Here is a 21,848-nt window from a genome sequence, read left to right as displayed (position 1 = left end):
TTAATCCATCTGGAATTTATTCTGATGTTCCTAGTGAGGTAAGAAATGTTCAAAATTCTTCTAAAAAATAAAACACTTAACGCCTCACATGTTTAGCTGATATTAGCATAAACCTTGAAGGCCAAGTGGTACCAGCTTCAAAGGCGGCAAATTTCTTAATAGAGTTTAGGATTTCCCCCCTTAATAGCACAGCGTACAAAATACACACACTTGCCAGTCATTGCTCTAAGTGAGTTTATCAGCAAGCTGCACACCCAGCATATGGTCTCTTTTTCATTATTAAGAAAAGTAAGTAATAAATAGGAACTGGGGCTCCCACCAATCATTAGCAAATCCTCCAAAGAAAATTAAGCACATATTGGAATCTTGTCCCCAGTGGACTCCTGCAATCTCTCTGACTGAATCATTTCACCAAAGAAAACTTTTCCCTCCTTCCAATCTCGTTAAAAGTACACGGTGACTCATTCCAAAGAGCACATGCAGAAGAAACCAGAATACATGCGTTTGATTTCTCTCCACGCTGGGGAAACATTCCTGCCTCTCCCTGCCTTCCAGCCCAAAGGCAGCCACGTCTGGAGCTGCACTGAAAAAGATTTGTGGCTTATTGTCCTGATGGACGCCAGAGTAATGGAATCGCTCTGTACTTTGTCCTGGAAAGGCAGGCCAACAAGGCATTGTGCTATTGACGGCTCGCATTATAATGGAGAAATATTAGGGGGATATTTCAATAGCCACCCAGAGGAGAGGCAGTGGCTATAAGCATGCCACAGACTGCTTCCAAGGAGAGTAAAAGGGACATAAAAAAAGGGGGGGCAGGGAAGGGGTGGAAATGTTCAGGGAGGGGAAAAAAAAAAAGTCCGCTCAGAGAATACATGTGAATGCAAAGCCTGTTTGCTAGCCTGGCTCTCTAGAGAGGGCAGTAAGGATCCCTGGTATGTGAACTCCACAATTACAGCGTTATTAATTTATGCAGCTCTGCAGACCACACGTGGGACTTCATGGTAATTAAGTTACAGATAAAGTCAGGTTAGTTTCCCTCTGAAGATAAACAGTTACGTTCTGTTTTTACACACGCACAAGGAAAAATTGGCAGATTTTTAGCCAAAGAAGAGTATCTGGTAAACATATATTTCATGCAGAACCTGTCAGTAACATAGTATCTTTAAAAAAAAAAAAAAAAAAAAAAAAGACCACCTAGCACCTAGAAATAGATTTAACAGAGCAGTAGAATGATGGAGACTTAGCCAGTAAACCACTCCATGAGAGGAGTGAGTAGGGAGGTTGGAGGCAAGAGGCTTGATGAGCCCCTCCTACGTGGCCCACATTAGCAATGTGCAAACGTTCAAGTAGACACTGGAGACAAGGATAAAACCCGTTAGCATGGTCACCTGGAATGATCAGAAACGGATTGAACCAAAACACAACCCTTAAAAAGTGGCATACACTGAACCTAGCAATTTTACTCCTAAGGATTCATTCTAGGTGAATAACCACTGTGATGGCTACATTTGGGGGTGTCAACCTGCCTGAACCACAGAGTGCCCAGATATTAGCTGAAACTTTATTTCGGAGTGTGTCTGTGAGGGTGCTTCTGGATGAGATTAACTTCTGAATTCTTAGACTAAGTAGAGTAGGTTGTTCTCCCCAGTTGGGTGAGCCTTATTCAATCAGTTGAAGACCTGAATAGAATAAAAGGCTGAATAAGAAAGAATTCATTCTTTGGGCGGCTCAGTCGGTTAAACGTCCAACTCTTGATTTCAGCTCAGGTCATGATCTCATGGTTCGGGGGTTTGAGCCCCACATCGGGCTCTCCACTCACAACACAGGGCCTGCTTCAGATCCTCTGTCTCCCTCTCTCTGTCCCTCCCCCACTCGTGCTAGGTCTCTCTCTCTCTCTCTCTCTCTCTCTCTCTCAAATAAACGTTAAAAATTAAAAAAAAAAAAAAAAAAAAGAATTCTTTCTCTCTGTCTGTCTGACTCTGAGCTGGAACATCAGTCTCCACCTGCCTTCAGACTCAGACTCTAGAACACCTTTGGCTGTCCTGGTTCTCAGGCCTTTGGACCTAGACTGGAACTGTATCAGTCTCCTAGTCCTCAGTTTACTACCTGCAGATCTTGGACTTCCCAGCCCCATAACCACATGAGAGAATTGCTTACAGTAAATATATGTGTATTTCCTGTTGGTTCTGTTTCTCTAGAGAACCAAGACTAATAAAATTGTGGATGTGTGCAGAGATTTCCCTATAGAGATGTTCATCACAGTATTGTTTATTAATTTTTTTAATGTTTATTTATTTATTTTCAAGTGTGAGAGAGGGACAGAGCATCAGTGGGGGAGGGACAAAGAGATAGGGAGACACAGAATCCGAAGCAGGCTCCAGGCTCTGAGCTGTTAGCACAGAGCCTGGTGAGGGGTTCAAACCCACGAGCCATGAGATCATGACCTGAGCTAAAGTCGGACACTTAACCAACTGAACCACCCAGGCACCCCCACAGTATTGTTTACAATAGCAAACATTTGCAAGCAACCCACCTTTTTACCTGATGTTTTACTGTGAACAAATCTCCATCCTATTGATATATCTCTGGACCCTTATCTTGAAGGACTAGAGTCTTCCATTGATGAATGCACCATAATTAGTTTAATCAATATACACAGGATTTAAAAATTATGTTACATAAGCTCTGTATTATGTTCACTAAAATGAAAAGAGCAAACTAAACAGACACCATAAATACTGTCTGTTTTACTTTTATTTTCTGCTTACTGAATCTCTCAGGAGTACCCTCTCCAGCAGTTCCAACAAAACGCATAGCTTTATTTGTTTTATTACCAATAAAATGCCTCCTCACAAGACATTTTTATTGTATCTAGACTGTCATTTAAATGACCTATTTTTATGCCAGATTCTCTAATTGTGTCCCTGAGTAACCCACCTACCAGATGTATGTGCAAGGTACATTTCTCAAGGTTGTAAAAATATATATAGGGAAGTAAAGTCATGTAGACTATCTTGGTAAACCTTAAGAAAATGTTAAGACACTGTGTCAGTTAGTTACCTACTGCCACATAACAAATTATCCTAAAATTTAGTGGCTTAATGCAACAAACATTTATTACCGCATAATTTCTGCGGGTCAGGAATCAGCCTTGGCTCAGCAATTTCCTCTGGCTTGGATCTCTTACGAGGCTGTAGTCAAGGTGTGGGCCAGGTTTGAAGTCATCTCAAAACTCAACTGAGAGGCCGATCTGTCTTTGTTTTTTTTTTAATTTACACCCAAATTAGTTAGTGTATAGTACAGCAATGATTTCAGGAGTAGATTCCTTAATGCCTTTTACCATTTAGCCCATCCCCCCTCCCACACCCCCTCCAGGAACCCTCTGTTTGTTCTCCATATTTAAGGGTCTGTTACGTTTTGTCCCCCTCCCTGTTTTTATATTATTTTTGTTTCCCTTCCCTTATGTTCATCTGTTTTGTCTCTTAAAGTCCTCATATGAGTGAAGTCATATGATATTTGTCTTTCTCTGACTGACTAATTTCGCTTAGCTTAATACCCTCCAGTTCCATCCACATAGTTGCAAATGGCAAGATTTCATTCTTTTTGATTACCGAGTAATACTCCATTGTGTATATATATACCACATCTTCTTTATCCATTCATCCATCGATGGACATCTGGGCTCTTTCCATACTTTGGCTATAAACATTGGGTGAATAAATGGGCAAAAGACATGAATAGACACTTCTCCAATGAAAACATCCAGATGGCCAACTGACACATGAAAAAAATGCTCAACATCACTCATCATCAGGGAAATACAAATCAAAACCACAATGAGATACCACCTTACACCTGTCAGAATGGCTAACATTAACAACTCAGGCAACAACAGATGTTGGCGAGGATGCAGAGAAAGAGGATCTCTTTTGCATTGTTGGTGGGAATGCAAGCTGGTGCAGCCACTCTGGAAAACAGTATGGAGGTTCCTCAAAAAACTAAAAATCGAACTACCCTACGACCCACCAATTGCACTACTAGGCATTTATCCAAGGGATACAAGTGTGCTGTTTTGAAGGGACATATGCACCCTGATCTGTTTTTAAGCTCATTCAGGTAGTTGACAAGAGTTGGTTTCTCATTAGTTGTTGCACTGGGACCTCCCTTAGTCCTTGTTTGACTTCTAGAGTGCAGCTCACGGCCAGGCAGCTGATTTTACCAGAGTGAGGAAGTGGGTGTAAGAGGGAGTACACATAAGACAGAAGCCACAGTTCTTTATAGGTAGAGTTGCCATATTTAGCAAATAAAAATACATGACACCCAAAGCAGTGCTAAGAGGGAAATTTATAGCTGCATATGTGTGCATTAAAATAGAGGAATGATCTCAGAACTAGGAAAAGAAGAACTAAACCCAAAACTAGCAGAAGGAAGAAAATAATAAGGGTTAGAGCAGAAATCAGTGGAATAAAAGAATAGAAAAACAAAGGGAAAAGACAACAGAATGAATAGTGGATTCTTCAAAATGATTGACAAAATTACAAAACTGTAGCTAGTTTAAGAAAAATAGAAGACTCAAATCAGAAATGAAGGACAGGACCTTTCAACCAATTTTATAGAAATAAAAAATTATCAGAGAATACCATGAACAATTGTATACCAACAGTTTTGATAACCTAGATGAAATGGACAATGTCCTAGAAACACACAACCTACCAGACTAAATCATGAAGAAATAGAAAATCTGAACAGACTTATAATGAGTAAGGAAATTGAACTAGTAACCAAATACCTTCCAACAAAGAAAAGCTCAGGACCAGATGGCTTCACTGATGAATTCTAGCCAAACATCTAAAGAAAAATTAACACCAATCTTCTTCAAACTCTCCCAAAAAATTAAAGAGGAAGGAATGCTTCCAAACTCTCTTATAAGGCCAGCATTACCCTGTACCAGAGCCAAAGATACTCCCAGAAAGAAAAAAAAAACTATAAACCAATATCCCTGATGAATATTAATGCAAAATTCCTCAACAAAATACTAACAAATAGAAGTTAACAGACATTTAAAAGACTATAGACCATAACCAAATGGGATTTATTCCTGGAATGCAAGAATGGTTCAATGTATGAAAACCAATAAATGTAATACATGACATTAACAGAAAAGGGGGGAGGAAAAAGCATTTGACAAAATTCAACACCTTTTCATGATAAAAAAGAAAAAAAACACTCAGTAAACTAGGCACAGAAAGAAACTACTTCAAAATTATAAAAGCCATGTATGAAAACCCATAGCTAACATCACAGTCGTAAAACCTTTTCCTCCAAGATCAGGAATAAGATACAGAAGAATATTTTGTCCCTGCTATTCAACATACTACGGGAAGTCTCAGCCAGCACCGTTAAGCAAAAAAAAGGAATAAAAGATATGCAAACTGGAAAGGAAGAAGTAAAATAGCCTCTGTTTTCAGATGACATGATCTTATAATTAGAAAACCCCAAAGGTTCCACAAAAAAATTGCTGGATGCAAAGTAAACATACAAAAATCAGTTATGTTTCTATCTACTAACAATGGATAATCTGGAAAGGAAATTGAGAAAACAATTCCATTTATAATAGCATCAAAAAGAATAAAATTCCTAGGAATAAAATTAACCAAGAGATCTTCCAGTTAAAATTAAATTTCAGATAAATACAGAATAGTTTTTAGTTTAAGTGTGTCCCAAATATTGCATGGGGCATACTGACACTAAAAAATTATTCCATGTTTATTTGAAATTCAGATTTCTTCTCTAAGAGGCAAAATTGTTTAAAACCCCATGTTCATGTATAATTAAGAACTAATTATTAGTAACTATGAGTTATTTAAGGATTACAAAAACTTGTTTTTTATAAACCAGAAATGGCAACATTTTTGTACCGAAAACTTGAATTTATTACTCTCTCATGCCATCTGGGTACAAAACTTATAAGTTCTTTCAGAGAAAGAAAGTTCTCTGAAAGAACTTATGTAAATAATTGAAATTCCTGTAATTTGAAAGGACCAACTGTTTTCATCCGTGGCGTATCAGCATTGTCTTAAATTGGTTATGGCTTTCAGTTTCTACTATCTCTGACAGTTAAAATGATAAATTACTGTAAGTTTAGGAATTCTAATAGACTTTGTTAAGGACTCTGGTAAACCTCAGATTGTGTAGCGACATACATATCTTAAATATATTCTAGAACAGATAGGGCTGGGAGAATTAAATGAAGGTGATCAAAAGACACAAACTTCCAGTTACAAGGTAAGTAAGTACTGGAAATGTAATGTCCAGCATGACGACTATAGTTAACCCTGCCGTATGGCATATTTCGTGAAGGTTGCTAACAGAGGAAATCCTAGAAGCTCTCATCACAAGACAAAAAAAACAATGTTTTCCTTTTTTTTTTTTTTTTTTTTGTCCTAACTCCCAAGTCTATGATGCTAAAGACCCAGCTGGTCCTCACCATACACTGTATGTCCTTGTATTCATGAGAACAAATGCTAAAACCAATACCTCTGTAATCCAACACTCACCCTTCTCTCTGTATTTATTCCTAGAGTGTAATCTCTGTTGTCATAGATTTATTTTTTAACTAAAAAGTAGGATTAAGGGCCCCTGGGTGGCTCAGTCAGTTGAGCGTCCAACTTCGGCTCAGGTCATGATCTCATGGTTTGTGGGTTCGAGCCCCACTTTGGGCTCTGAGCTGACAGCTCTGAGCCCGGAGCTGCTTTGAATTCTCTGCGTCTCCCTCTCTCTGCCCCTCCCCTGCTCACACTCTGTCTCTCTCTCTCTCTCAAAATAAATAAATAAATAAATAAATAAATACACATTAAAATAAATATATAAATAAATAAATAACATTAAAAGATAAAAAATAAAGTAAGATTAAATAGGGTAGGAGGGTTTCTTAGCCTCCCTAATAAGAATGACACATAAGAACCGTACATTTAGTGGCCCTAGTGCCCTTGTGTATCTTCGAATCATTTTGCCATTCCATAAGCAGGAATGTGGTAAATATTTGTTATGTGTTGGTATTATGCTAATGGCTAAGAAAGAGGCCCAGAAATGTGACCTTCAACTGGTGGGACCGTACATCTGCAGTTCTGGGGACAGTCTATACTGATTATCCCAGTGTGGTTGTTTACAGCACTGTGCATTCCATTATCTCAAAAGATTTCTGGCTTGGGGCGCCTGGGTGGCGCAGTCGGTTAAGCGTCCGACTTCAGCCAGGTCAGGATCTCACGGTCCGTGAGTTCGAGCCCCGCGTCGGGCTCTGGGCTGATGGCTCAGAGCCTGGAGCCTGTTTCTGATTCTGTGTCTCCCTCTCTCTCTGCCCCTCCCCCGTTCATGCTCTGTCTCTCTCTGTCCCAAAAAAATAAATAAACGTTAAAAAAAAAAAAAATTTAAAAAAAATAAAAAATAAAATAAAAAAAAAAGATTTCTGGCTTGGATGATAACTTATATGGTCACCTCACCTGTAGTAGAACTTTAAGAAACTTTCAAACTCACTGGTAAGAATAGAAATATAAACTTGTAAAACAAATCCATTAATCCCTTTCTGTCTACAGTAGGCAGCTTCTAGAATGACTCCCAATGATCCCTGTCTCTTGGTACTCAGGTGGTTGGTCATTTCCTCCCTTAGAGTGTAGCTGGACCTAGTTCCTTTCTTCTAAAAAATTGAATTTAGCAAAAGTTATAAAAATTGAATAAAATATGTTTTTTTGGGATCAGTTTGCAGCCAATTAGGCGAATCATTCCAACTCACCATAGAGACATCAATGCAAACAATATACTCATGAATATAAACAATTTCCAAGCTTATCTGGGAGCATGTTAAACATGCAGTTTACGACATCAGCAAAATTGCATTAAATTTCTATTGCTGCTATAACAGATTACCACACCCTTAGTGGCTTGAAAGAACACAAATTTATTACCTAATATTTCTGGAGATCAGAAGTCTGGCATAGTTCGGCTATAGACTTGGCTACAATGATGATAACCACTACGTAGTAGCACTACATTTTCATTCTCAAGATTCTAAGGGATAATCCATTCCATGCTTTCCAGCTTCTAAAGGCCACCTGCTTTCCTTGGCTCCTGGTCCCTTTCTGAAACTTCAAAGCCAGCAATGGCTCAGTGACTACTTCCCACAATGCATCACTCTGACCTCCTCTTCTGTCTCCCTCTTCCACTTTTAAGGATCTGATTATGTTGGATCCACCCCAATAACCCAGGATAATTTCCCTGGCTGAAGATCAGTTGATCTGTAAATTTAATTCCATCCAATACCTTAAATTCCCCTTTGTTTTGTAACCTAACATGCCTACAGGTTCTATAACCTTGTAACCTAACATATATATAGGTTCTATAACTTGAACATTTGGGAGGGGGCATTATTCTGCCTACCACAACTGTGTTTTCCAAAGTGCATTTTGGGGAACATCAGTTCAGTGAGACGGTACATGAGGAAAGCGTTCATGAGGAAATATGTTTATGAAACGCTATAAACCATAGCTCAGTCTAGAAACATCACAAGGAAGTTTTACAATGAATAAAGCTGGCCAACTAACTGGAATATACAGCCCATTTTTTTTCTCAAAGTCACTGATAACATCCAAATGTTCCACAGAACGTTATGTCCGTGAACTGATACGGGACTTCTGAATTCTGGCTTCTGCTTGCCTCTAGCTCACTGTGCGATCCTGATCCAGTCCCACGGCTCCCTCTGCTAAATGAGGGGAGGGCATGGCTCAGACGTTATCTGCTCCACTATTCTGTTTCCTAAAATGACCAAAAGGTTTCCTTCCAAACCCAAGACTCTATGAACCCCTCCAGCAAATATTCATTGAACATTATGCTGCAGGTAGGAACTGAGTTCATTTCTGGGGGCAAAATAATAGAAAAATGAGGCCCTCTCCCCAAGGAAATAACTCTTTTTTTTAATGTTTCTTTATTTTTTAGAGGGAGAGAGAGACAGAGTGCAAGTGAGGGAGGGGCAGGGAGAGGGAGACACAGAATCTGAAACAAGGCTCCAGGCTCTGAGCTGTCAGCACAGTCTGACATGGGGCTTGAACCCACGAACCACGAGATCATGATCTGAGCCTGAGTCGGACTCCTAACCAACTGAGCCACCCAGATGTCCCTCAAGGAAATAACTCTTTAGTGAGAGACACAGTCATAAAAACAAAAATCCATGCAGCTCTTCTTTGATTTATGATGGGGTTATATTCTGATAAACCTACTGTAAGTTGAAAATATCCTAAGTCGACAATGCGTTTACTACATCTAACCTACTGAACATCATAGCTTAGCCTAGCCTACCTCAAACATGCTCAGAGCACTTACATTAGCCCATAGTTAGGCAAAATCATCTAACACAAAGCCTATTTGATAACACCGTGTTGAACAGTTCATATAATTTATTGAATACTGTATGAAAGTGAAAAACAGAATGGTTGCGTGGGCACAGAATGGTTGTCAGTGTAGGATCCAGCTGACCCTCGTGATCGTGTGGCTGCCTCTGCCCAGCATCACAAGAGAGCATGCACTGCATGTCACTAGCCCAGGAAAAGATCAAATTCAAAATATGAAGTATGGTTTCCACTGGGCATAGCTTTCACACCATGATAAAGTCAAAAAATTATAAGTCAAGGGGCACCTGGGTGGCTCAGTCATCTGAGCGTCTGACTTTGGCTCAGGTCCTGATCTCTCAGTTCATGAGTTCAAGCCCCACGTGGGGCTTGCTGCTGACAGCCTGTCAGCGCAGAGCCCACTTTGGATCCTCTGTCCCCCTCTGTCTGCCCCTCCCCTGCTTGCACCTGTCTGAAAACAAAAAAATATTTTTAAAAATTACAAGTCGAACCATGGTAAGTTGGGGTGCATCTGTAACATGCCTGACAGATGCCCCAACAGAAGTAAATACAGGGTGCAGAAGCATCATGGAAGATGGGTGGTAAAGTCCACTGGAGATGATGGGAGGTGATGGAATCTGCCTCTAAAGGACAGCAGGGGATGGGAAGAAGGCATGAGAGATTCTAAATAAGAGAGAACTTACTAAAATTCTGAAACTATATTTGTAATGTGCTTTCAGGAGATTCAGTTGGATCATTCAAGCCAAATGACTGGACTCGGATCCATAAGAAATGATCCTTTTCCATAATTAATATTACTGGCCAGTTTCTGCCTGACCATATCACAGAGGGCACTACTTCCTGACATCATCAAGGCCCTTTGGGAAACATATGTAGAAGGAATCGCCCTGTTCCGGGAACAGCCTAGCCTTTCTTTGGCACTAAGGAAATAACAGATGTGATTTATTCAGGCTAAAAAATTTGCTCTAAATTATAGACCTTCCTTTGCATGTCTTAAGGGCTTTTTCATGTTTATTTTCAACAAGGGTGTATTATGTTTTCTCTGAGCCTTTTTGTCAATAGCGTGACAAAGAGAGCATGAGTGTTTCTAAATTACCTTTGCCTCTTGCATGACTAGAAGAAAAAGTTATGCAGGTTGGATATCTGTGCATTAACAAGAATACGGGAATACATTTATCGCTTTAATTTGGACCTATCCTTTTTTTTTTCTTTTTTTACCAGTTCCATTTACAGTTGTGGGATTTTAATGGAAGGCCACCCATGTTTGGTTGTTATTGCCATTGTTTCTAAGAACAGTGGAAAGGAATCAAAAGGGCAAGGAGAAAATGTGTTCTTGTATAGAAAACTCAGCAAAATAAATAAACCAATGAACATAACAATGACAATACTTACCCAGAAGTTAGACCTCAAAAGAAGACCTTATGTATCTCCATGGAGATGGGGATAAAAATAAAACATGAGGGAGCTAACAGTTCTGAAACTGCTGCTTTGTGCCAAGTATTGTGTTACACACTTTCTTTATTTCAGCCCGAAGGCAATTCTTTGCAGTAGGGCTAACTCCTCTAAATCTAGCCCTAGCAAGATTATCACACAAGTCTGTAAATGCAGTAGGTTCAAACCAACATTAACACTTGAAATATAAATCTTGCAGGCTCCCTGCATCCTTTCTACAGGATCTCTAAGATGCAGGAGTGCTTCACCTGACTCACAGCCGCCCTTCTCAAGCTCTGGACACTTACTCCATGAGGCCTGTTGCCCATGAAAACCCTTGAAGTTGGGAACTCACCTCAGTTCCCGTCTACTGGCTCTCTCCACAAGAAAACTGGTAATCCTAACAAGCATCTCACCCTATGAGGCTCCCAAAGTCATCAGACCTTAAATTGCAAAAAAGAAAAGAAAAGAAAAGAAAAGAAAAGAAAAGAAAGGAAAGGAAAGGAAAGGAAAAGAAAAGAAAGGGAAAGGAAAGGAAAGGAAAAGAAAAGAAAGAAAAGAAAAGAAAAGAAAAGAAAAGAAAAGAAAAAAAAGGAAAGAAAAGAAAAGAAAAGGACTTGTTTTCTGTTGTCCTCATTATATTGTGAGCATGCTGAGCTCCATGCAGAGTGTGGGTAAGGACCACGGAGGTCCACCCCTTGTGTGTCTCACTTTGACTCCTGGGCACCAAAATTAACCTTCAGAGCCACAGTGCAAGCATCCCCTTCAATTTGTGACCACTGCCACCTTGAGATTAGACACAGCCTCGAGGCTAAGCTTAAAGACTCATCTGACCCAGACTCCTTGTAAGCCTCACTCTCCCTTCTCCAAACTCAAGCATCTGTAAAACCCTCTGCTCTCATTTCCCTTGGGCCAAAATGCCTCATGCCAAGTGATTCCTAGCATGACAGGCCCATGATTGCATCAGATACACAAAGACATCTCTGAGTTCCAACTTTCGCTCACATGGGGCTCCAGCTACAGACAAATGAAGCAACTCACTTTTTAAAGGCTAATAAATTGACCCAGCTGGTAAAGGTTGGAAATTGGAACCTCAGGTCTGCCTAACTTCAAGCCACACCATCTCAGAGAATGCACTGAACAGTTTATGCGGCACCCCTTCAAAGATTCTTTGGTTGTATCAAAGTTCTATTTTCCTTCTGACCTTCAGAGTATATCTCAGAGTTCAGTCTAGGCTCTCCATTCAAGATTTGGAGGTCTGAAGCCCAGATAATTCAGGAATACATGTTCTCACTGATTTCTTGCTTGCACATCATCAATCAAGTGGAGGCATCCACTGAATTGATGTCCTACATATGTATCACTTTACGGAAGTTTTTGTCTTTCCCACTGGTTGTTTCATGGAAGCTCCGAAAGGTTGGAATTCATATCATCATGGGCCACAGACTCAAGCCCTGGTTGCCTATAAATTCTCACATCTTTTGGAGCTTTGGGGCAGAGTGAGGCAAGATGCCTATAACTCACAAGGAAAAGACAAGAAGACAGCCTCCAGCTAACATCAAAGATGGCAGAGACAAGCTGATTTAGTCTGTGTCTCCTAAGAATATGGCTAACACATCTGCATGTGGTATGTCAGAAGTTAACAGTTCAACTTGAAGAAGAAAGTTGTTCTGGGGAAGACAATTTTTTACAATTCTATGTGAACTTCGTTGACAATGTATACTTTCAAAATATTCTGCAGGCACTGCATTGCCTGTTTCCTAGTGTTTCTTTGGTTTTCAAGAGAAAAAGGAAATTCTTCCAATTATATGAGCCAGGCTTGCCTTTGTTTCCTTGGAAGCCAAGCTTATTGAGACAGGGATCCTGAATCCAGCAATCCTGAGAAACATTCTTCTCAAATCCAAATTAAGGCCAATTAAGTTAAAACCCGGCTTAAGACTTAATGCAAGAAGCCAAGGAGCCCAGCCTTGGGGTTCTAGACCATGCTTTCGTCAAGATGAGTTTCCAGAAAACACTTTTGTGTGGAAGAATGTCAGCTAATAAATCAAAAGGAAATACAGAATTGGATAATCACCATTGGTCAGCTGATAAGGGCAAGGATTATCAATGATGCTAAGACGTGTAGCCGAAAGATTGATGGGGAACTAGATATTGGCCTGATGGCAAAGTATCACTCACAGGTTACAAGCTGGTGACAAAGGGAATGTAACTTTCCAGAGGTGGGGCCAAGCTACCACTGCCTCACTTGTCTCCTGAAGTGATTAAATATGCAGGACACAGCATCGTCCATGACATGTTCTCGACAAAATGTTGATCTTGGATCCACTCAGTGTTTAGTTCTAATTTTCAGCTTAGGCAGGACTTAGAGCAGAACAAGAAAGCTAACACCATGAGGAAGCAATCAGACAATTCAGAAAGAGAAACTTTCAACCGGACAATGAGCCCCAGTTTCCTGAAACTCCTCCACAAGTCAATGTCCTGGGGAAAAAAAAATAGAGGGAGACTATAGGAGATTAAAAACGATTTAAGAAACACAAGAAACAATGTAATGTAGGGGCATTGATGGGATCCTCCTTGAAACAAACCAGCTGTAATATCTGGGGGCAATTAGAGAAATCTGAGAGTGAACTGGCTATTTGATGATCTGAAGAAATTATTATTAATTATATTAGGTGTGAAAATTCTGTGACTATTATGTAGAAAAATGACCTTTGCTTTTTAGAGATGTATGCTGAAGTTATTTGTGGTTGAAATGATACTGTGTCTGTAATTTCCTTTAGATTTCAGCACAACCCACCAATGTGGTGGGTATATGTGGAAAATGTAAACACTTGTTAAATCCACATAATGGGTAAATGAGGGTTCATTAAACTTCTTCCTCTCTACTGCTTCACACTTTCATAAATATTTTTTTTAAGTAAGCTCTATGCCCAAAGTGAGGCTTGAACTCAGGACCCTGAGATCAGGAATTGCATGCTCTACAGACTGAGCCAGCCTATTTTTAGAAATAAGAGCACTCCGCAGGGCTTTGGGCTCTGGAGGAGAGGCATTCGAGTTTCAGCAAGATTCTGCCTGCGGTTGCTTTGAAAGTTCAACGGACACATATTAGAAGGTGGAGGAGGGACCATAAAGTATCTTCCAAACTGAGAAGTCACTTTGAGACCTGAAAACGAAGGAGGCAACGCCATTCCATTTACAGAGTTTTACTTAAGATAACTTACTGGGGGGGCGCCTGGGTGGCGCAGTCGGTTAAGCGTCCGACTTCAGCCAGGTCACGATCTTGCGGTCCGTGAGTTCGAGCCCCGCGTCGGGCTCTGGGCTGATGGCTCAGAGCCTGGAGCCTGTTTCCGATTCTGTGTCTCCCTCTCTCTCTGCCCCTCCCCCATTCATGCTCTGTCTCTCTCTGTCCCAAAAATAAATAAACGTTGGAAAAAAAAAAAAAAAAGATAACTTACTGGGGCACCTGGTGGCTCAGTCGGTTGAGTGTCCGACTTCGGCTCAGGTCACGATCTCAAGGTTAGTGAATTTGAGCCCCGCATCCAGCTTGCTGCTGTCGGCACAGAGCCCACTTCAGATCTTCCGTCCCTCTCTCTCTACTCTCTTCCTCCCCCACTTGCACCCCACTTACACCCTTTCTCTTAAAAATAAATAAAACATTCAAAAAGTTTTTCAAGTTAACTTACGGACCGAGGGGGTGGGGCAGGTGACAATCCAGCTATTCGCCACAAAGTCAGGAACTTAGTCCACAGATTTTGTAGAACAAGGGCAGGTGCAGAAGTCACTGTAGTGAGGTCAAAGAGTTCACTATTTAACAGACCTCATGGTGCCATCCGTGTGCCAGAGCGGGGGAGGGGCAGAAACTATGTCATCTCTACTAGATATCTGAATAACTGTAGGAAAGATGAGAACAAGCCTCCCTGCATTCCGGTCAAGGCACACATTTACCTCCAAGGGGTCTGGAACGTGTAGCCCCAAGGGAGGTCACTGCTCTGGCACGAACAAGATGGAAGGCCAAAGATGGAGTCAGTGTTGCCAACACTCCTACATCAGGGAATCCTGGAATCTCGCTGCCCTGAGGGCCTCCCATACCAAGCAAGCATTTTACAGAGGAGAAATGGAACTCCAGACAGACAAAGTGACTTTCCCAAATCACGTGGGCAATCTTCCCGCTGCCTCCTCCACCCCATTTCCACTCTACCCAGCACAGCCCTGCAGCCTCTGAGGTTTGGGCCAAAGTGAGGAGTGGGGCTGGGCCTGTAGAAGTGCTGCCCTCAGCCTCACCCGGACTCACGGCTCAAAGCAGGGCTGGCGTGCAAGCACTTGCTAAGATAGCGGGTGACGGCGGGAAGGGTAACACAGCGTGTGAGAGCGGGCACCGAATGAGGAAGAGAAATGCTGAAATGCAGCTCCCTTTCTAGGACACTCACTTCACCTCCCCTTCACCAGTTTCTCCGTCTGTGAAATGGAACAACGATCCAAAGCGGGGACCTGGGAAAAGAATCTGCCGGTCACAGAGGATGGCACATAGTAAATGTCAAATAAATGCTATTTCTGTCTCCTTGCCTTTCCCTTAACCAAATGACGAGGATCGAGGCGTATAATGAAAAAAAGATGCAGGGTGTAGTGTTGCGTATCTTATTTAGCCGGGGACCATGTTGGAATTTCGGCTGTCCTGCTGTGGAAATTTTCTCACATTTTCTTTGCCTAGAGAAACATTTGGATATCAAAATATGGACCTCATATTAGCTCAGGAAACCAAAAAAAAAAAAAAAAAAAAAAAGTGTGGGGGGGGAAGGTCTTCATTCTGTGGCTGCAATAAAGGTTTCCTTCTCTAGTGATAATCAACTCTGCATAATTAAAATCGCTCAGACTGCTGAACTAATTTTCAGACGGAGGTTTCTTCCTGTAGCAACACTTACAAGCAAAGTTTCTACTGTGAATGAATTTAATTGTGAGTCTAATTACAATTTTAATGAATATCTCCAGCCCTGCATGTAAACTTGCTCTCCAAGGCTTTGCTATCTGTTAGGGTATTTTAAGGTCTTTTCATTTTTAATATAAAGGAATGTGTTGGCAAAACGAACGTGTAGTAAAGAAATATTCTTTCTGGTTTAGTTTGGTTTTGTTTTGATGATCAAGTGAGAAAATGTAGAATGTCTGCTACTTTAAAGAGCCTTTTCAGTTTGGGTATTTCATCTTTAGTTTCTGTGTTAAGTGTTCTCTTTTCTTAAGGATGGAGAGAGCACCTTGCAACACTTATGCTCCGTTTGCAATTTGGCATGTATTATCTCGTTTCATGAATGTCCAGAAAATTAGAGTTCCAGTTTACCTTGGAGCTTCATCTATTCTGGAAATTCAAGGACATTTTATAAAGAAGCAGGAGAAAGGGAATGTAAAAAAAAAAAAAAAAAAAAAAATTCCTTCCTTCAAAATATATTGAAAAAGATATAGAACAGCCAAACCAAGTCACTTCAGTAATCAAAGATACCTTTCTTTTTTTTGTTGTTTATTTATTTTTGAGAGAAAGAGAGTGAGAGACAGAGTGTGAGTGGGGAGAGGCAGAGAGAGAGAGGGAGACCCAGAATCCGAAGCAGGCTCCAGGCGCTGAGCTGTCAGCACCGAGCCCAATTCAGGGCTCGAACCCACGAACCGTGAGATCATGACCTGAGCCAAAGCCGGACACTTAAGCGACTGAGACACTCAGGGGCCCCTCAAAGATACTTCCAAAAAAAAAGAGAGAGAATAAACCAACAAAATGCCACTTGATTAAAGCCAACATTTTTTAGAATAGGGAAAAATGAACACCACCCAATATCCAACAACAGACCTCAGTGAAATAAAGTGTCATGTGTTTGAGGACAACTTAGGAACATGATATTTTTCTCTCTTTTAACTTTTATTTGTATTACACAAATAATCTAGATTCATTTAAGGCAAATCATCAACTCTAGGTAATTAAAAAGATTCTTTTTAAATGTCGCCTGTGATACAACAACCTAATATTAAGTATTTTTATGTGTGTATATACCATAACTATCCATACATACACATAATACACACATTTATGCATGCATGTGTATGTACATCTATACTACACAAAAAGCATTTCATATTGCATTTACTGCTCTGTAACCTGCTTTTTTCATTTAAGAACATACTGTAAACAACTTTCCATGTCAGTAATTATGCAACACCACAACAGACCGCAAGAGCACAGCCCGAAGCCCATGTGAGGCCCTCTAGGCCACCAGCTTGCATTCCTGGTTCTCACCTTTCTCCTGGCCAGATGGTTTGGAGCTTACTCTTCACTCTTGTGGCCGCCCCCCCACCTCCACCTAGAAGCCTCTTTCCCTGCCCTTTTGTCTTTACCCCTTTGGCTGCTAGAATGCCCCTCCTTTGTGTTGTCATAGAACTGGGGACTTACATCTGGCAGAATCTTGTCTGATCAGCTCAGGACTTATATTCATGGGACAACTAGCTACTGATTCTAGGAGTTTCCATGAGCAGCTCTGTTCTTATCACTGTGGAAACCAAGTAAAGGTGACACCCCCAGGAATAAACCCAAATCACTTTGTAACCCCACTGCAGCTGGAAACCCACAGAAAGAGCACTATAATTTGCAATACTGGCCCCCAGCCTCTAACACCACCAGAAACTCCGCCCCTGCGGCCCCTGTGGTCCCTGGATCCTGGATACATCTGTGCCATCCTCACAGCACGGATTCTTTGGGACCCCACATTTTGGGGTACACTGGCTTCTAATTGACAGGCTGTCTGCAGATAGATTTTATGAATTTTTTTTGAAGTTTATTTATTTATTTTGAGAGACAAAGAGACCAAGCAGGGGAGGGACAGAGAAAGAGGGAGAGGGAGAACCACAAGCAGGCTCTGCACCGATGTGGGGCTTGAACTCACGAACCATGAAATCATGACCTGAGCCAAAACCAAGAGTCAGAAACTTAACTGACAGAGCCATCCAGGCACCCCTGCAGAGAGATTTTTTCTAACGTGAATGTACCAAAGCTATAAGGGAGTCTGGGGAAGAGACTCCTGGTTTCTACCTTAGGAGGAATAAACTCTACAGAGTGGAATCTTCCAAATAGATGAAGGGTGTTCAAAGGCTCTATATATACAAAAAGAGTCACTAATGTCTACCACTGCAGAAAAATTCCTAAACATCTCATCCTCCAGAAAAGCCTGCGTTGTGCATTTTCAAGACAAATGTTAATTCTAAGTTACAAGTGAAGATAGGTGGACCCCAAATGGTTTGGGTCCTTAAGATCTGGGAGAGTCTTTATTCTGGAAAACCACGGCTTGTAACTTTAAGCTCTAACCACCTCTCTTGTGGACTTGAGGTGCACCCAAATCCTCCCCACTTGCCTCTGTGTCTAACCTGATTGTGTGCTGTTGAGGGAAACAGTCTTTCCTAAATGCTCCTACTCCATCCTCCTTGTGTTTATCTTGACCCTGACTTTCCCTCACCACTCCCTAAATGGCCATATGCAAGGGATCATTCTAGAACATGAGTGAAGAGAGCAGGCCACCCTAAACAATGGAGAGGACATGGGAAATTCCTTCCTAGAAACATTCCTTCCAGGCCCCTAAAAACACACAAGAATGGAAAAGGAGCTGGGGACTCAAACCCAGGTCTAGCTGGGTTCATGCTGCAGTGTGACGGGGTGAAAACACCAGAACAGAAATGAACACAGACAATGGCAAAAACACTTTCATAAAAGAACTTCCGTTTTATTAAATCACTTTGCTGCTCTCCTAAAACCATATAAATTCTAGGAGGGAGCCAGCAAGTTGTTTCTGGATGAGATTTTGATTCTTTTAAGGGTGAAAGTGAGCATAATAAAAACAGAGAAAAGAATAAATTAAGCTTTCCAAATCTAGGAAGGCCTGGGAAAGCAAACAAAGCAGCAAAAATGCAGGATGATTTGACCCCAGCCAACAATGTAGAAAATTTAGATGGGATTAAAAAATATATATCAAGATAAAAAGTAGCAAACATCACTAACGTCACAAATTTCCAAGCAACCGAAATCCGAAATAATAAACCGAAATAATAATAATAATAAAAGTCAGCAACTGTTGTATATGTGGACAATAAGAGAAGCCCAGCTGTGGGCTTTATTTCCACTATGGCTAAAAGGAGTAAGGGGCTTCATGGAGAAACTGAACAGAGACCAATCAAGAGGTCCAGATGGCATAAATCCTTAGGTCTTAAAAACAAAAAATTAGATAATAAACTTACTGAATCATTGTCATTCTCTTTGTAGGTCAAATAGCAGTACAGTCCCTAAATGCCTTTTATTCAAAGGGGTTTTGTTTTGTTTTTCTTTTCCAGTCTTTTAATATAGGTTGAGGGAAATTTTTCCCGAATGAGACACAGTACGTGCCAATCACCAGCGTCCCAACCGAGATCCAAATCCAGAAAAATTATACAACTTAACATGCCGTCAGGGTAAAGCTTCAAAAAGTGATAATGAGATTTCTCCAAGTTGGACCAGTTTCCAGGTTCTCAGGGAAGGCTGCTTTTTCCATGCGGCGCATCGTTGGCTCACACACGGGACTATACACAGGACAACATTGGTTGGAAGGAACCAGCCTTGGTGTCAGGGGATCTGGGGTCAGTCCTCTCTCCCCATCCACGAGCTGGGTGACCTTGGGTGAGTAAATTAACCTCTCTGAGTCTTGTCATCCTGAACTATGAAACCCGGAAAATCAGGCCTATTGTGTCACTCATGTGGAATTTAAAAGTTATAAAATGCCATGAAAACATAAGCTAATGTTATCATTTTTGACTGTTACTATTCTGAGAAAAATCCTGAGATTCTGGGAGCAATGAGAATGATGTTTAGCCCATGCCAGGCACTCTAAAACTTATGCTGGAAAAAATGTTTTGAAATTATAAAAGATAATACTGATTACATTTATGGTAAATTTAAGACATCATAGTGGGGAAAACTATCATTGATTATCTACTGTGTACCTGACCCTATGCTTAGAGCTTTACATACATACATTACCTGGGCTTTAATCCAATGAAGTTGAAAGATATCCCAGCCCCATCCTTCCAAAAGGAGAACTCGGGCTCAGAGAGACTGAGTTGCGTGTCCAAGGTCTCATCAGTGGGTGGTTTGGGGAGGTAGGGTCCCACCAGGAGGTCTGAATCCAGAATCTGCCCATTTCAGTGACATCAGGCCCTAGCATGAAAGGCAGAAAGATCAACAAGGCCAATGGAAAACCTTGTATTGATCATATCAATGGAAAGTCAATTAAAATGGAGAATCATCAAAATGATACATGTAAACTGTACATATTTTTACTTTCATTTAATATACATAATATTAATTCATTTAATAAAATCAATGTTTGAAAGTTGATTAGAAAAAGAAACACAGGTTTTGGAGCATATTTTTGAAGCATGTACATTTTTTGTATGTCATAACATAGTTGACTAGCAATTCAATATAACAAACTCCTCCCAGGGCCGCTTTGGCTTCTGAATGATGAGATTTGGCCTCTAGATTTGATATCACACGTCCTTTTCCCTGTATTCTTCGTTTTTTGACTTGTCTGTTTCTGTCATAGCCTGAAGGACTTCTTCCTTGATGCTAAGTTTATACTGCAATAAAGAGGAATCATTAGTTCATTGTTATATATCATCTGTCTGTAAATCATTGGAACCGCCAATTTGTCTGGGATAGGTTACTAAACCATGTTCTTAATTATTGTCTTGTAGTTCAGAGTTTTTCCAATACTGTCAACCTCAGGCAACATTTTTCCCCTCTCTGAGATTTAGTAAATGTCGAATTGGGAGTTTCACTCCCCACTAACTGCTACTTTGGGGGGAAAAAAGAAAAAAAATCTCCTTTAACGTTAACAATTTTTAATGATTGTATGTAACCTCTATTCTTGTCTTTTGTTTCTCCTAAAATGAAACTCCAATATTATTTTTTTTTTCAACATTTATTTATTTTTTGGGACAGAGAGAGACAGAGCATGAACGGGGGAGGGGCAGAGAGAGAGGGAGACACAGAATCGGAAACAGGCTCCAGGCTCTGAGCCATCAGCCCAGAGCCCGACGCGGGGCTCGAACTCACGGACCGCGAGATCGTGACCTGGCTGAAGTCGGACGCTTAACCGACTGCGCCACCCAGGCGCCCTCCAATATTATTTTTAAAAACATTTCATAGCCCCTTGATCCCTACCTTGGAACAAAGAAATGCATTCTGTTATAAAAACCTGGCGCTTATTTAAATCACTTTCTTTATTCATAACCAAAACATTCTATAACACAGGCTTTCAAAGTTTTTGCCAGTAATACGAGGCAAAAGAAATTTTACAACAGTTAGAAATTTCCTATCACGTATAACATACATGCCACACTCACACATACATACATAGAAGAACAATTCTCGTGAAATGCCTTCACAGCACACAATGCACACTGATATTTTCCATTCTGCTTTATTCTATTTCATTTTTTAAAATCTTTCTCCCAGTAAATTTTATGATCCTCCCCCACTAGAATCAAGACCACAATTTGAAAAACATTGATAAAGAATTAGATTTCCAGATATCTATTGTCTCTTTTTTTTAACTCTTTTTAATGTTTATTTATTTTTGAAAGAGAGAGAGAGAGAGAGCACAAGCAGGGGAGGGGCATAGAGAGAGGGAGACACAGAATCCGAAGTGGGCCTTATACTGACAGCCTGGTACAGGGCTCGAACTCACGAACCGTGAGATTATGATCTGAGCTGATGTCGGACGCCACCCAGGCACCCCCAGATGTCTATTTTCTTCAAGTGTTTCCTCACAGAATGAATAAATTCATGGGGCAAAAAAATATCAATTTATAGAATAATTCAGGGTCTGTCAACACTGATTTTTGTGAAGAGTTCCTATCTCGAAAAAAACAATTTATATCTCTTAAATCTTGGAGACTTTTACTTTTGCCACTAATAAAAAGTCAGAATTTGGAATTCCAGAAGCATTGCCATGGGCAGCTGCT

At 40.7% G+C, this 21,848-nt stretch overlaps 1 long non-coding RNA gene across 1 annotated transcript in view; it reads right to left on the bottom strand.

Annotated features, from left to right (window-relative positions):
* Positions 1 to 21,848, bottom strand: part of LOC147582088 (uncharacterized) — a 63,676-nt gene that overhangs the window by 20,014 nt on the left and 21,814 nt on the right. The window contains exon 2 of the long non-coding RNA XR_015250562.1: positions 19,861 to 20,037. This is a non-coding gene — a long non-coding RNA (uncharacterized LOC147582088). The remainder of the gene's footprint in view (positions 1 to 19,860; positions 20,038 to 21,848) is intronic.

Source organism: Puma concolor, chromosome B1 (assembly GCF_028749965.1).
Source record: "Puma concolor isolate L17-30 chromosome B1, mPumCon1.1.hap2, whole genome shotgun sequence".
Classification (NCBI taxonomy): domain Eukaryota; kingdom Metazoa; phylum Chordata; class Mammalia; order Carnivora; family Felidae; genus Puma; species Puma concolor.
This window is presented reverse-complemented; position numbering and strand designations above follow the sequence as displayed.